Source organism: Pleurodeles waltl, chromosome 5 (genome assembly GCF_031143425.1).
Source record: "Pleurodeles waltl isolate 20211129_DDA chromosome 5, aPleWal1.hap1.20221129, whole genome shotgun sequence".
Lineage (NCBI taxonomy): Eukaryota > Metazoa > Chordata > Amphibia > Caudata > Salamandridae > Pleurodeles > Pleurodeles waltl.
This window is the reverse complement of record NC_090444.1, coordinates 291,125,960-291,143,978: the sequence shown is the minus strand read 5'-3', so window position 1 is coordinate 291,143,978 and position 18,019 is coordinate 291,125,960. Positions and strand designations below refer to the sequence as shown.

General features: G+C 42.4%; 1 protein-coding gene across 1 annotated transcript in view; it reads right to left on the bottom strand.

The window, feature by feature from the left end:
- MSH2 (mutS homolog 2) overlaps nt 1–18,019 on the bottom strand; it is a 530,159-nt gene that overhangs the window by 338,710 nt on the left and 173,430 nt on the right. The window lies entirely within an intron of this gene.

Here is an 18,019-nt window from a genome sequence, read left to right as displayed (position 1 = left end):
TTCATTGTTGGGACTGTGGTGGGGAAAACCTGGGACAATTTATTGACGGGAGGCTTGGAATTTTAACTTTTCAAATGTACTTGTAGAACTTACAGAAGCAGAATGTAAATAGAAGATTTGACACTGATTGGGGGAGTGGAGTTTAGAGTTTTATGATTTTCTGTATATTGCTTATACACTAACTGATCTGAAGAATGGATTTTATGAGAATGGTCTTAGTGATGAGGGACTCAAATCTGTTAATTAGTAGGTCCATGGGAGTGTGTTTTCAAAGTACAGTCAATAATTTTGTGTATTTTTGTGAGTCGAGGGCAGTTAGCCCTGTTTCAACACATTCCATGAGGTGAGCAATGGGCTGCTTGCTGTTATTTTCTAGTCAAGCTGAGCGACTTCTGACTATAGGAGAATTGTACTATCCATGCTCTTAGTTCATCGTCTCACCAGGTTTGATGTACAAAGTTAAAACCACGGAGGGTTGTAAGAAATGTACTATATTTATCACAGGTGTACACTGTTTGTTATCTTGAGGTCTTGTAGGGATGACAAGAACCTGTTACAGACTCTAACCACCTCATTAAGTGCGACATCAATGACCCGTAAGTTGTTTCCGTCTTTGCTTAAATCTAATTTTTCGAGCAGCCCTGGCAATGGCTGTATCCTGCGTTGAGGTTGCCTAGTCTTGGTTGTAGCAGTGGGCAATGGAGTGTCATGATAAGGTGGGCCCCCCCCCCCCCCACCGCCACAGGGGTCAGATTTCTAACCCTTCAAAGTAAGGATTTAGTTCACTGCACCTACACAAATTAGAAATCCAGTTAAACTAGGACCAGTACACAACCCAATCAGCAAAACTTTGCGGGTGGAGTTTTCTGGTCATGATTAGTCTCTATACAGCAATGGAACTCCAAACCCTTTTTTATTAAAAAATAATACACAAAAAAAAGCACTAAGAAACATGGGATAGACCTTTAAAATGTTTATTTTTAAAACCAAATACAAACGCGTAAACTATGAATAGTAAACACAAGGAATGAAAAAACAAATGCAGCAATGTATAACATGGCCAGCAAAGACAATATGAATAGCCCTAACATGGTTAATACAGGTCCAGCACCATAGCACCCTATTACTACTTCTAAGCACAAACTAAAATTTTAGCAGGCAGCACTGAGCTAATATTTAAGCAGAGTCAGAAAATAGGAAGAACCTATAAATTGAGTTTCTTCATCAGAGAGCAAACAGTAAGCCTATTCTGTAAGTGTCAATGTTAATGTCAGCAACCATAAGATAAAGAAATAAAATGTCAGCCTCAATATCGGGGTAGACATGATTCTAACACTTATGCGTACGTCTAAACACTGCCACTCTCTAGTAGAAAGAGATAAAAGAGTATGAAGGCAAGCATACAATAAAAATAGAAAAGGTTATGTCAGTGTTCATTAAGTGTAAATTGACTGAAGTATTTAAGAGACATCTACAATATCATGAAACATATAAATACTAAAGGAATAAAATGCTTGCATGATATAATGAATAAAAACCTGACATTAAATGTAACACATCATTGCATGAAAATACTGAACAAAACAAAATAAAAAAAATAAAAAAAATAAATCAATAAATCAACACATTCTAATATGCATGTTCTTAGAGAGTAAAATCAAACCCAGAAAGGCATTAGGTCTATAACTAATGAAGCTGGCTGCCCAAAAAAAAAAAATGTGGAAGAGGGAATTCACACTGTTCTTTTTGGCACACACGTTTATTTTACCTCACATAAACAGTACAATGAGGACAGAGTTTGAACTCATTTCTAACTGGTGACAGTCATACAGACTCCATAATGTTCAGGCATCTTTTTTGCTCCTTAAAGATGAGATACCTGGATTGGTGCAAGTATGCTTCTTATGTTATTTCTTTGCACAAGGTGAGGGAGATGGGCACGTGGACTGAAACAGCTCTTGTAGAGCATCAGACTCAAGGAAGGTGACAATCCTTGATTTCTGGCTCTTAAAGAGATTAATTGTTCAAACTTCAAAGCGGTTAATAACTTGAAAGTTGGGAGAGGAGTTTGCCCAGCATACCGTGCATATTTCACAATCTGCAACTGCAATGCTCAGCAATAGGCTTAGTTCATTATTAGTGGTCGTAGCACTTGTTTCCTGTTGACCATATACACTGAGGGAAGTTTCCAGTGGAACTTCTAGAACAGTTTGTTGTAAACAGCTTACAAACCAAAGGACTGGTTTTACTTGTAAGGCATCCAATTTGCGAAAAGATAGAGTACAATACTTGCTTATAGCAGTCTGTCATTCATACCCCAGACAGAACACTGGGTGATGGGACTGATTTATTTCAATATCAGGAGGAAGATTAGAACTCCACAACCGATCACAAGGACAGTTGTAAATGCACCAAATAGGCTGGGGATCAATGAAAGGAAAAATTAAGGCATTTGTCCAAAATTAATTTTAAAACCAGTCAATAAACCAGAGCCAACATTCTGGAAGAAATGTTCTATGTTACTTGTGTTGGATGAATTGAAAATATTGATCACAAAGTTTGCAATGTGAGTGCATACTGAGTTACAGAAGTCTCTAAATCTGACACAGAACATGCGGTTTGTAGGTCAAATGTTTCTGACACTACGGTTAAGGTGACCACTCTGCGTTAAGCCAGCAACAAGTTTATTCAACTTATCAAGGCACATTATCTATATCTATTTTACTCAACTAACATTTTTCAAAGTCTTTTAGGAGGATACAGGGTTACACCACAATATTTTATTTCTGATACAGTTGGCCTTAGCATTGTGATTACTAAATAGGACTCATTATTTATGAGTACATGGTGGGCTGGGAGGGATAAAACGTGCAGTTACCAATTTACAGCTTAAACCTGTCAGTCTTCACAGGACCACAGGCTCTGTACAATGTGATGGAATCACGAAGGAGTGAATGACTTAGAGGATTTGAACAGCCAGCTGTACTTATTAATGTAGGATTGTCTTTTTTGTTTCCTCATATTTCTTTTAGCACTTCCATAATAGCCGGACCTAATACATATCTAGATCCTGTTTGAACCAGATAAGGGCCAGCCTTGCCCGGAAGACCCTTCGTGGAACTGCAAAAATAACTGTGCATCAGCCGTACCTTGAGAGGAAATAATAATTGGACAATATACTCAAGCATTAAAATTAATGCTCGTGTTTGGAGAAAACCAGCTCACCCATGGTTGCCATAATTCCTTAACACCTTTGACTCCAGTTCTACACAAATCTAATTGACAAATTTTCATTACAGCCTCCACCCATTCCCACCAGGTGGGAGGGGTGGGAGAAAGCCAGTGTCACCAAATCTCGCATCTTGCCAAAAGTATTAAATAAAACACCAAATTCTAATGAACACTTGAAAGATTTGTCACTTCTAAAGTACTACCCAAAAAAAACGAAAGCCGGAGAGACCGTCACTGGGGCCTGTATCACAAAAGATAAAGTCTCAAACACATCCTTCCAAAAATCTGAAATGTAAGAACATGACATCAACATATGGCTATCATCTGCCCCCACTAACCCACACTTTTTACAGGCTATATGAATATTATTGTTTAATCTATTTAGCTTCTTTGGAGTGTAATATGCTCTATGCAGAACGAATAGACGATTTTTCCTAAGCGCCGCTGGTTTAACCACTCTATAGAGCGGTTGCCAAGAACCCGTCCATAGTGTATTGATCTCCTCCCTACTGGCCACCTCCTCCCATAAAGAGCTTGGAAAATTCCATACCTCCTCTGAATCGTCTAAACACTCCAAACATATTCCATAATAAGTAGTGTCTTCCTTCTGACATGGTTGTTTCTTATGCAGGAACTCCACTAACTCGTTAGTCTTGTTTTCTCCCGCCTTTAATGATCTTGCCCATGCCTGCAATTGATAGTATTTAAATCTGGATATCAAGCCACAACTAGTAACAAGTGTTTCCCGGGATTTTAAACTCCCCTCCTGTAATACTTGCCCCCATTGCCTAATACCTCCTTCCTTCAAAGGACGAGCTAGAGCATCTTGCAAACATTCAGGAGTTCCAGTGGAGTCCCAAATAGGAGCCATAGAGCTGTAATACGATAAGTTACTAATTTTCCTGATCCTTGCCCACAAGGAGGCCGCCGCCCTTAGTGATTTTAAAAGTACTTTTTGTAGAACCTTGGGTGACCAAATTTATACAAATAGTTACGCTCACCTACCCTTCACCCCTGAACAAAGCCTTCTTTTGTGGAGACCCCTCGTAAGCTACAAGTAGATCTTTAAAAAATTTTCACGGAAATGCCCATACATATAACTGAATATCCAGGAGGGCAATTCTGCCCTTACAGTAACTTCTACGTAGTTTCTTCCTGGCAATCCTGATTCCCATATAAGCCCAAATAAAACTATCAAACTTTGATTGTACATCCTGTATTCGCTTTTCCTCAAATTCCAACGGGATCATATTAAACAAAACAGTACGTTTTGGGAGGATAAACATTTTAACCAAATTTGCCCGCCCGTATAAAGTCAAAGGGAGGTGTATCCAACTTAGCAATAGTTTATCTATCTGATGCATCAAATATTTCAGATTTATCAACATTATTTTCTCTAAGTCTCGTGGGATTCTAACTCCAAGATACCTTATCTCTTCCTTTATTAGCTTATGATGACTATTCATATTCCATGTCATCATCATCATCATCAAACAGACTTTATTCGACTTTCAACAAGCCATAAAAGTATCAAATAATAACACATTTAGTAATAAATATGTATAAGAAAAGTTATAAATAAATAGGGAAGGTAATAAAACACATCCTTAATTCATTCAAGGACAGGTATATAAAACTTGATAAATTTACATCAGTGCAAAATCGAGTTCCATTACAGTATTTTCTAGAGAGTGAGGAGTTTGCCGGAGATTCCAGATATTCAAGTAAAATTAGTTCAGTACACCCATAGACTTCCTTACAGAGAGTACTGTACATAAAAAGTTTGCTAAAATTCCACACATTTCAATAGAGGATAAAATCTGTAAGCTGAAATACGCGTCGCGGCACTGACGCAAATTAGTCGATCTTAAAAAAGGCAATAAGAAACGTTTTCTTGGTATATCGTAAAATTTACAAAAGAGGACCACATGCATTGTAGATTGGGGAGCTTTCGCATCACATGGACATGCTCTTAAGACTGTACTCCAGTCACTCATAATCGGAAAGGTTACTAGCCGATGGAAGATATTTAAGCGGAATCTTGTAAGAACAAATCGATGTCGGGGATTTACCACGCTTACTAGGTAAGGCTGGCTGCATCCGTCGACAGAATTAGTTGGTTAGACATTACTGTAGATTTTTTTGATTCCACTTCCCATCTCTGTTCATCCAAGTGCTTCAATGTCAGAGCCCTCAAATCTCTCCTGGTTATTTTTTCTAGTGATTGTGGGTTTTGGTAATATGCTTCGCAGCCCATATTTTTAAAAAAGGTCATAATATATCTCAGCCAGGGAACTCTAAGCGAGTGTGTTAGATTCATGCAGTCGGATAGTATGGCCTGGTTTAATCCGGTATGCTCAGAGGCCCACACTTTATGCCCTAGTAATAGAGGCTGTATCTTAATTAGATCAATTACAAAGTGGACCCCTAGTTCCGAATGGCTAATATATGATGACGTGCTATTTGGTGCCATTAGCAGGTATCTAAGGAAGTCATTTTCCACCAACTGAATCGCATGGCAGTTCGTATACCCCCAGATACATGCTCCATAAGTGGCTGCCGGGATACATTTGGCTTTGTAGATTTTTACCATGTTTGGCGGGGAGATCCCCCCTAGTTTTTTGGAAAAGATCTTCAAGGCCGCCGTTGTTTTAATGATCTGGTCTTTTTTTGTTTTCACGCAGTGTGCCCAAGTCGCCTGTTTATCGAACATTATGCCCAAATATGAGAAGGTGGGAGCTATCTTCACCTTGTCCTCGTGAATAGTGATTTTATAGGACTTGCTCAGTTTCCTGCCACAGTTCATTATGAACGTTTTTGAGCGGTTGACTGTGAGGCCCAGGGCTGTCATGTAATTTCTACAAGTGGTTAGGAGTTTCTGGAGGGCTAGCGGTGTCCTGGCCATGAGTACTGCATCGTCTGCGTAAAGGAGTGCAGGAACGGGGCGATTGCCTATTTGTGGAAGGTCTTTACATTTGCTTATCAATTCACTTTCTAGGTTGTTTATGTATAATGAAAATAGAAGTGGTGCGAGAACGCAGCCTTGACGCACCCCTCTGTATATGCCAAAAGACTTAGTGCATTCCCCTCTCATCCCGTACCTTACTCTTGCTCTGCACCCAGTATACAAATCCCTTATGAAATGGACTATTGTTGGTTCGACCCCCATGCTTATTAGAATATCCCATAACTTTTCATGCAAGACACAGTCAAATGCTGAGGACAAATCTATAAAGGCCATGTGCAAATTACCCTCTCTGGTCTTCGTATATTTCCCCACTAGGATAGTTAAGTTCAGAGCCTGTTCCACTGTACCTAGTCCTGTGCGGAAGCCATACTGCACTGGGGATAGAATGTTATTTTCTTCCGCCCATGTTTGGAGTCTATTTAGAATTATTCTCCCCGCTAATTTGGCTGATGTATCGAGGAGAGAAATTGGCCTATAACAGGCTGGGTTAAGGCGATCCCCCTTTTTGTATATGGGTATGATGATAGAATGGTGCCATGTTGATGGTGGGCCTTGTGTGCAAATGGCCCTCAGTACCTGCGTCAATAGAGGGCCCCATAAGTCGGTATTAGCTTTATATAGGTCGATTGGAACACCATCGGGCCCTGGCGCTTTCCCGGCTTTGCTTGTGTTTATAGCTTCTACTACCTCCTCTAAGGTAAACTGAGGTGATACTGCTAGGTGTCGATCTTCCTCAAGGTCTGGGACTTTTCAAAGGTCTAGAGGAACTCTGTCATTAGGTTGACAGTATATCTTAGAAAAGTACGGGATCCAGTCCTCTTCCGAAATTGCAATTTCCATTCTAGGGGTATTATTGTCACCTAGAACGGGAGTATTTATTATTTTCCAGAAGAGGGCATTGTCTTTCGTCAGACTAGCTCTGTGTAAGTTGTCCCATGACTTCCCTCTCAAAGCAAGTTTCCTCTTTTTTGTGGCTGTCTTGTATGCCAGTCTACGTATACGTATTTCAGTCTGACATCTTATGGGGGCACTTAGGGCTTTTTTTAATCTTGTGTGCGCTTTCGTACAATCATGGTCAAACCAGCCGGTTTCCCTTTTCTTACCCCCTGCCCCTCCTGTCCTAGTCGTGAGGGCTTTTTTTACGGCATAGGTTATCTGTTGGAAAGCACTTAGACATTCTCCTGGGGCCGTATCATCACTAAGGCAATCAAGGAACACTTGGGTATTTTCACGTAATATATCTTTTAATAATACCTGTGGGTCGGTCTGAGTCCATCTCAGTATATAACCATTACCCGGGGCTAGTACAATATCGTTTGCCATCATTACCTCTCTGGCTTTAGCCTGTGTGGCAGGAATTAGTGAAAGTTCCAGGCTTTGAGGGAAATGGTCGCTTATTGCGATGTCGTGGATTATATAATTAGTAAAATAGTGTACAAAATGTGTTGACATTAAAATGTAATCGATAACTGTATTTGCACCCCTTCCATTAAAGGTTGGTTTAAACTGTAGTTCTTTGGAAAATAATTCATTTACAAGAGACAGATTATGTTTTTGGGCCACTGAATTCATTGCCTCTCCTTGAATGGTATGTGAGAAGTGCGGTCCTATGCCGATGTCTTCGGTATCCCAACCACACACCTTTCCTGTGGGTTCCTTGCAAAGATGTACATTAAAGTCGCCCCCCCATATAATAAAAGTCTCGCGTCTATTGCTCGCACATATTTCCTCTAGGTCCTCACCCATCTCTGTTAAAATTTTGGGGACTTCTCTATGCGTTGCATTATTATAGAAGTTGATGAGTACATATTCCATGTCATAATTGCGGTCTTTGGCATATTGATTTGATACCCTGATTTCTGTCCAAAACTTCGTGTTATTCATGTCAGTCTATCTAACGCCTCCGGGAGGTCTGTGGTATAAACAATAATATGATCTGCATATAAAGACACCTTTTTCTCGCACCCCATATAAAGGGTTTTATTCGAGCACCCTTTTTTATCATAGAAGCTAGTGGCTCAATATACACGTTAAAGAGCAGGGGGGAGAGAGGACAACCCTGCCTAGTCCCTCGAGTAATAAAAAACAGAGAGATTAGACTTCCGTTTATCAGAACCTTAGCATAAATATTTTGGATTGCTCCCAAAAACCTCGGGCCAAAATTCAAATGTGTTAAATATATATTAAATAACCCCAGTTCACTCGATTGAATGCCTTGGTAGCGTCAAGAGTCAGAACTGTCAAAGGGAGGGCCGATACCGACGCCATATCAATTGCCCCAATTAATTTGTGAGATAATTGATACAAATATCTATTTTTTTTAAACCCCTTTTGATCTGCATGAATCAGAGGTGCAATACTCTCCCCTAACCTCCTAGCAAGTATACTTGTGAATATTTTATAGTCACTATTCAATAGGGAGATTGGCCAATACGACTCGCAGAGCAAAGCATCTTTCCCGGGTTTTAATATAACAGTTATTATTGCGTCATTCCAAGAACTTGCCAATTGACACTCTCCCCTCCAAATTGCGTTAAGAAGCTCTTTAAGTATGGGAGATAAAATACTACTCAACTTCACATAAAACTCAGCCAGCAAACAATCTGGGCCTGCTGCCTTCCCTTTTTTCGCTTTGGCAATGGTCTGAAGTATTTCTGCCTCCAGCAGTTCCTCCTCCATTAAAGACACCCCTTCCTCATCAAGTCTCTCTGGCATCAATTCCTCCATCTTTGGCATACCGTCCCCTCCCACTTCCAATAAATCATCTTTATATAGAACTTCAAAAAAGTTCTGAAAAGCTCTTTGGATTGCTTGGGGGTCTGTTACAACCACCCCTGTGACAGGGTCCTTTATCTCAGAGATTTGGTTTCTAACCAGATCAAACTTCGTTTTCCATGCCAATAGCTTCCCTCAACATTCCCCATACTCTAAATTTGTGAATTTGCTTGCCTCCCATTTTTCTCCTAAATGTGACTATTAAAGCAGAGAGAGCTGCACGTTTAGACATCCTTTCTAATATAATCAACTCATCCTCTTTCCCAGTCTGATAAGCCTCCACTAATTTTTCCTCTAAGCTCTTCAATTCGTTCTCAATAATCTGAATACCTGACCTATACTCCTTATTTTTCTGAGCAGAAATAGAGATCAGAACCCCCCCCTAATAAAAGCTTTATATGCATCCCACACCACATGAGGTGCAGCTGAGTTCGCATGGTCTTAAAAAAAACCATCTAGTTTCCCTTGATAGCCTTTCTACCACCTTCTGGTTAGCTAATAGGGAATGATCTAGTGTCCACCTCTTTACTGATCGCGGACCCTCTTCCCTCACAGTCAACATGACAGCAGCATGGTCAGATAAATGGGCGGGGATATGCTGTATGTCCCTCACGGAAGCCTTTAGATTCTTAGATAATAAAAAGTAATCTATTCTGGAATGTCTAAATTTCTTATTATGGAAGGTAAAGCTACGTAAGCTACCGTGCAATTCTCTCCAAACATCAATCAGCGCATATTGCTCCATCATCACTTTAATATATGCCAGAGACTTCCGAGATCCACAAGCCTTACTACCGGAGGATCTATCCATTAAATAATTTAAGACTACACTAAAATCCGCTGCAATTATTATTGGGTGCTGGGTTTCCAGGAGCACGTTACATATTTCTTGAAGAGCAGTGGTTTCGTTTACATTAGGGCCATAATAGGACACCAGCATATATATATATATACCCTGATTGATCTTAACATCCGCCGTAACCCATCTACCTTTGATATCTGATTTGGAGGCCATAATCATTGCGCTAGCAGCTCTCTTAAGCAGAATTATCACACCCTTTGAGTACGATGTATTATTGGAGCAAACCACCTGGCTATCCCAACGCTGAGACTTAAATATCTCGTGCACCTCTAACGATGTCAAGTGAGACTCCTGGACCATTATGATTTGTGATGGAGAGTCCTTGATATACTGCAGGACATAACTTCTCCTCCCTTTTACTCTCAACCCATTCACATTCCATGAAAGAATCTGGAAATTACCTGCGGACATCTTTCAGATATATTCCTTCAAAGGCGGTAACCCATCTAAACCTTCTAAAGAACAGTGTAATGGGTCTGACCACTTTATAAAGAGGACATTTTCCCCTGCTCCTACCCCTCCCCACCCTTATCAAATCCCCACCTCCCACCTTCCCTTATACCCTCCCTCATTTGTCGTAATTTAGTTATTCTTAAATTTCTCAAGGAGAGAGTCCGCTTCATGGGGGTCCCGTACATTATACATTCGATTGTCTCTCATCACCCTCAAAGTTACAGGAAATTTTAACTGGACGGTGGCCCCCAATTTCCTAAACTCTTCCGGCCTCTTGCCGAGCTCCCATTGCCTGTTGGAGGTCATCTGTGATACATCAGATCTTACTTCAAAAGAAACACCATTCACATTCAAAGTTCCGATCTTCAGCGCCTTGGAGATAATTTTTTCCTTAATAGCATAAGTGAGAAAATTCACCAATATCCTTCTCGGCTTAGTAGGACCTGATGATGTCCGGAAGGGGTCTCTATGGAGCCTCTGTATGTCATGAGATAGCAAGTCCTCAGGCCCTTCCCACACTCCTCCTTGACTCAGAAGACCTACCACAAACATTTTTATATTATCCCCTTCGACTCCCTCTGGGACATTCATTATTTTAATGTTATTCCTACTGGCGTTATTTTCCAGCACTTCAAGCCGCTCGGTATTCTGCTTTCCTGTTGTTTTCAACACTTCAATGTCGTTCGTGTGTTTCTCCACCATCTCATTAAGTTGGGTTACTTGATTTTCCAAAATCTGGGTTCGCTGTGTCAGAATATCCATCTTAGCGGTTAATGCCTCACAAACATCTTGAATGCCCTTCTGGTTATTCTGAGATACCACAAACCCCTGCCTCACTTCTTTGGACAGAGACTGCAGCAAAAATTCCACCGATGACTGGATGGATGTGGAATTCAATTCTGGGGTCAAGTCCAACTCAGGGGCTAAGGGAATTGCCATCCCTCTAAAGTATCATTCCTCTGTAGTTGCAAAGGGGGTTCCTCCCCACCTTCTGCAGTAACCGGTTTCTGCGCTACTCCACATGCCCTGGATATTCCCTCACTTATAGGGGGCCCGGACAACACAGAAAAGTTCTCCCCCCGCGCCTGTGTTTGCTCCCCCTCTTCACATTCAGACCACAAGGCTTTATCAGTACTAGTAACAACGTTATCTAAATGCTTGGCTTTAAAGTATGTCCTAAGTGAGGGGGTTATTCTCTGCTGAAATGGGGGGGTGGGGGGGAAATTGCTTTCCTCCCCCCTCAGATTTTCTTTCGCTGTGACAGTGTGGCCGCCTTTACGCCCTGCAAACTATCTGAAGTACAGTCCGAGCCACTGCCCTGGCATGGAAACCATTTTATGGGAGCCTTCTTCCATTACACTATTCTTGTTTATCAACTCCACAACCTCCTCAGGCTCTCCCTGCCCTCCCTCCTCACCCTGTACCTGGTCTCCAAAGAGCACCTCGCTTTCAGGTGTATTTGGAGGCTCAAACACTGAAGGGGAGAGAGAATCCTTCCTTTCTTCTCCAAATGGTGGCTCACCAGGTCTACCTTCCATGCTATTCACATTACATGGGCGACTTGTGCTGCCCCTGCCTAATCTGCCTCCAGTCGCCCCTCGCAAAGCGACCCTGGAGGTAACTGCACGCACTCTCTGAATCTCGAGAGCAGCGCGCTCCCAACGTCCACCTCCTTCTCTCCTCGCAACTGCTCCTGGCGCCGGTGTCTTCGCTCGCACTGGAACGCGGTCTCTGAGATTATGAGATGGCATTCTATTTTATTTGCCGCTCGAGTGAGTAGCCGAATATTCTTTTCCTCCCTCCTTTATTGTGCCTGGTGGGGGGGTCGTGCAGCGCCGCGGCTGCTCTAGCAACACGAACGCTGCTGACCTACAGCCACCATGTTCCCCCTGGAATTGTCTTGTGTGTAATGAGAAAATTCAAGTGTTCACTCCCATTCGTGGTGGAGGAAAGTGTTGTTCATTCTTTCAACCAAAGGACTTATGTTTCTGGCATTCATGAAAATGGAAAGTAGTAATGGACAATGAAAATACTCCATGTACGAGCCAATTGACATGCGATTCTTCAGCTAGAGAAAACGGGGCACCTTCCATTTCTTCAATACTTAACAGGGAATAGGTAGCTTCCTTTTTACCCATGATTCTTTGTGTTGGTTAGATTATGCTGCTTTATTATGGCATTTTCCTTGATGAGCCTCCAAGCCGCTTTACCAGATTCAAGCATTTGGAGCACCCAATGTAGCTGTGTAATACCTTGCAACTGAGCCTGTCCATGTTATAGAAGATTTAAGTATTCTTTTGGAAGATCAAGGGCATATAACATTATAGTGCTTATGGAATAGACTTGTTTAGAGAGTACTTGTGGCCCCAGGCCTTAATACCTGCATTATAGGTGAGAAGGTCCAGGGAAGGTTGCATGATTAGGTACTGTGTAGTCTACCTCTCTCCCCCACAAACCAACTCCACACCCTATGCCTGCTTCTACACCCAGCACACCCCTCTGACTTACTTGCACACAGCCTGCTACATATTGAGGGCCACCAGGAAGCTGAAGCCATTGGGTGCAGGTCTTAACTTGAGAAACCAAAGAGTTATTATATTGCTCTCCCTTATCATCCTATCTGACCCTGCCCACCTTCCTGCCCTAGGGTCCTACAGCAGAACCATTCCTTGACAGGACATGAGGGCTCTGTCGTCTCAACCTAGACCCACAGAAAGGCTGAGAAGGCTGCCCTGAAGGCGGTCATAACGCAAGACTCTGCAAATTTCAGTCTTGAACTGTCCTCCAGGAAGCAGAGAAGGTCACCAACCTCCACTGCCAGTGTATGGCGTCACCCATGGATGTCAAATATAGGGCAGTGGAGGTAGCCAAGGCACCACTGAATGCATTATTAACAGTCACAGGAGAAACAGCCGTGGTGAAACTAAGGTGGCATAAATATGATCAAGGTGAAAAGGCTGGATACTCGCTTGCAGAACAGCTGCATCAACTTGAGTCGCAGCTGGCGCTTATGACATTCGAGACGCAACAGGAACCCTCTTGAGACACTCCTTGGACATTGTAGGGAGATGTGCCAAGTTCCACTCTGTGTTTTACTGCTCGGAATTTAACGCCACACAGACTGAAGACTTCCGGAGGCTACACTACCTGCCCTCTGTACCAGACGAGGATCGAGAGCTATTGGAGGGAGATAGCATAGGATGTGGTGGCAGAGACCATATCAGCGCGCCCCATTTGCAAATCCCCAGGAGAAGATGGATTTCCTGGGGAGTTTTACAAGAAAAGCCAACTGATACTGGTCCCACTTCTGATCAAAGCCAATAAGAAGCCTGCAGAGCAGGGCTCTTTTGGGCTGGTTTCCAACAAAACCACCTTCACTGTCATCCCTAAGGAAGGCAAAGATCCATTAAGAGTGTGCCTACTACTGCCTGACCTTTTTGATCAACGTGGATCTGAAGAACCTGGCCAAAATCTTGGTGACCCATCTAGGAAAAATAACCCTGCAACTGATCCATTCTTCGCAAGTTAGCTTTTTTATGAGCCACACCTCCCAAGACCACTTGCTCCCAAATCCTGTGGCATGTCAAAAATGACCAAGAGGAAAGACTAGAGCTCTCCCTCGGGTGGAGTGGCCCTACTTTTTCGGGGTTATGATGAAAATTAGCCTCGGGGATTAATTTATCTCTAAGGTTCAACTCCCCTATGACTAACCCAAGTCAACTGAGGGCGTTCCTTTCCACAAGCTCCTGGTCACCAGGGCATGCGAGAAGGCTGCCCACTCTCCTCACTGCTATTTCTCCTGATGCTTGAGCCCCTGTCTTCCGCCATACACCTCTTGGCATAAGTGAACAATATCCAGAAGAGACACGGAGGTGGAGGGGCTCCACTAAGCGGACGAATTCTCCTCTTTTTTTCATGCCCTGACTCCTCACTGACATCAGTCATGTCCATTATAAACCATTTCTACTGTCTCTCAGGCTACAAAATTAGCTGGACGAAGAGTGAGGCTTTGCAGCTATTGAAAGGGACCTACAGGGCAAGTCTTTTCACTACAGACATATGATGGGTGCCTCAGGGCCTACGATACGTAGGCACCCGAGTGAACAGTGGTCTTACAAAGGTAGTTGTGGACAACTTCCTACCCCTCTGAGATCAGTCCAAGCAGTATTTCTTCAACTGGCAAATCTAATTTTTTCCCTCTGGGGCAGAGAAAGCAAACTGTAAAGATGACAGATACAAGTATGCCTTCAGTATGCTACTTCTGACACTGCACTATGCTGTTCCTGTGGGAATAGAAGCGGACATCCAGTTGTACATCTGGAGTGACTGGCACCCTACACTGCGGGCCACCAGACTTTCACTGACACACCAGCTGGAGGCCTCCATCTACCACACATTTGCTCCTATAGCCTGACCTCTCAACTCTCCTTGGAATCCAGCCACCTGTGTGACCCTGTGAAAGCACTGGCATGGATTGGTACTGAACACCACCTTACTCGCTCCATGTGTGCATTTCCTCCTTTTTACCTGCAGCCATTCTACCTCCCTTGGAGAGACAATCCACCTTGCAGGCATGGCATGGGTGACGGCCCACAAAATGCTAGGCACTGACCCCTTTCTTCATAGTATGGCACCAGTGTGGCATAACGTGGCCCTCCACATTGACAGAGAATCGTTATACTGGGCAACTTGGAACGCGAGAGGGGTGAAGCATACCTATCACCTGCTTGACGAGGGCACACTCAAATCATTTTTAGCACTTAGAGGAGAGTTCTCTCACCCATCCAAACTACTGGAAGCCCTGTTAGCTACCCACTGCTTCTCTTCAGTGGCAGGTCCCCTCCGGCTAGAACTCAATACCACAGGCTCTGGGGTGAATAGAGGGGAGTGCTCTTGGTTTATATGGAGTGCTTATCAGAAGCCCAATAAAAACCCCACCCTGCCCCTGACCTGCACCAAGTGGCAGACTGCCCTTGGCAGGTACTATGCCCTGAAAAATTGGAAGTGCTTCACTCTCAACTCCGAGGAATCCTACCTCAAATTCCTGTACTTCAGGGTACCCAAAGAAACTGCACCAGGCGAGTCTGCTGCCACACAGCAAGTGCTGCAGATGGTCAGAGGAATACAACTTACTACACACATTGTGAAGCTGTGGGCATCACAGTCAGTAAGGCTGTATTTACGACCGTTTCATTCCTGGTTTAGTCAGTCCTCTGCTCATTTGGTCCTCCTCCATGTTGTAGCGGATGACAGTGAAACATATGCTTATACCCACCAATGGATGGCTACAGCGCTGGTGAAGATGTGTATCCTTGACCACTGGCATCGGCCTACATTGTCCCACTCCCACAGAATGGACCATATAACTCCATAGAGTAGCCCCAGGGTTGTGGCATTCCCATAGCCTGATGCCCAGGACATACTGTTTGGTGTCAAGGACAAGTTTTCATGCCCATTTTGTCTTTAGGACAAGTAGGCCCAACGCACTGCAGCACAAACCCTTTGGCTGCCAGCTTACATTATGGCGCAGTGAAGGGAACTGTCTGCAATTGATGTAATATTTGTGTCCATAATGCTGTTTGAACTTGTATTGTTGGCTCATTAATGAAATGCCTTTATTATTAATTGAGTGCTGTATATAAATGTTGTAGGCTCAGACTGCACTACTGACAAATTCCAATAATAAAAAAAAATGTGTACACACACGTTTGAAAAGTTTAACAATACGAGGAGACGTATAATAATCCTAGAATGCTCTCTGATTATATGCAAATACTTGCATAACTTCAAAGCAAGCTTGATTCTTTGCTTTCAAAATAAATTGTTCACTAAAAAATAAAACTGGGAAAAAAAAGTCTTGCAAAATTACTGTGAAATTTTAGGAACCATTACTTTGCAGCATCATTTAGTAAAATGTGTTAATGCATGTCAGTAATTCCAAAAAATATTCATAATGGAAAAAAATCAGTGTAACCGGTTTCAACAAAATTAGAGAAAACATGAAAATAAACAAGTATTGGCACAGTCAAAAGGTCTAACACTGGTGTGCAGTCTCATGGCCAGGGCCGCTGGAATTGTGAGGCCGTGGTGATTTTCACATAGTTGTAGATTTGCTGCTTCAGCCACATAATCCATCATCTGCAGCATAATCTGCATATTTTAACATAAAAAAAATTTCTAGCTCAAATGGTTTAAAAATGCAAAGACACATATTGCGACTCAGTGGACGGTCCTTTGCAAAGCTGGATTGCTCACTTTTCTATTGATTATTGCTACATTTGGGTCTTAAACTGATACTAATTGGTGCAACCTATGCCCAGAGAATGCTACCAAGTTTAAAAATGATGAAATAATTAAGTAATACTATTACAAAATGGGCTGCATTATGCAGAATAATTTACCTTTTCTGGCTGCATAATTTACTCAACCCTGCCACATAATTTGACTTTCTCCTGCAGCATAATTCAACTAGCCCTGCTTATGGCTGTCAATGCATGTCTTGTTTTCACATGGCTTTTGTAAAACATTGTTGGGGAGCCGCCTGTCCCTCACAATTGCAGCAAATATTGGCACAAAGCAAGAGCACACATTGCCGCAGTAGTTCCTGGCACTTAACATTACTACTTTGTGTGATGTTATGCTCCTTGTGAAAGAGCAGGATGCTATCACTCACAGTGTGAGAGAGAGAATGTTAATACAAACAAAAGGTCTTGGTTAATGCCAGATCTAATTAAGAACCCAATTGTTAAAGAAAGTCACAAAAGTGCACTCCTGGAATATGTTGTTGCATTAGTGCAGATTTCCGTATTTCATGAATTCACAAGAATGTACATAAGTAGACAAGGAAATCATACTCCTAGAAATATTTGTGAACTGTATTTTAGCACGAATAAATATGCATGTGTAGATTTCCTCTTGCAAAAATCTGTTTAGCATTTACAAGTTCACTTTCCCTCTAACCACTTTTTTTTCCCCAACTCTGGAAGAAGTTTTACTTCTGCCATTATCAGGATTAAATTTCCAACCTTTCTCAGTATGAGCGAAGATTAGAGAACAGCTGGTGAAACCCTTAAAACATGCATTTTAGTTGGTTTGCACAGGCTCATAAGGGCATTCTAACCCTTGAACTTTTGCTTACCGCTACCTCCAGCACCAGTATGTAGAGTTGCAGAAAAGTGACAAACTAAGGAAATTGCTAGTATTCAAGCCCTATTATAGCATAAGCCCTGGCATAATCAGAGGTCAATATCAGACATCTTATATGATATTGCTGCCATAAATTGTTGCTGCACTGCATGGCACGGAAGGGACAAATAGGCAACCGGGTGATGGCCATAAAGATTTCTCCCTTTTTTTTCTAGGTGTATTGTTCATGTCTATGAGGTTACCTGTAATACGTTTCTACCTTTACAGATTTTCTTTGTGGTTCTACACTGCGCTGATTCATTATGCAACAACACCTCACTAGATGGTCGATATGTATATGTTTCCATCAGTACTTTGTTAGGCAAGCTTTCTTGCCCTACTTGATCCCAGAGCATTGCCTCTGCACCCCTCCCCCCAAAAGCATTGTTTCTATGAGGCACAAGGACACCATAATGCATGTATTATCTTCCAGGCAGCACCTCCCCTTCTTCCTGCTTTGTTGATACTATTTACAGCCGCCAATAACCATTATAAGTGACGTTGTCCGTGTCTGCCTTGTCCTGGACTACACAGGATCCAACTTC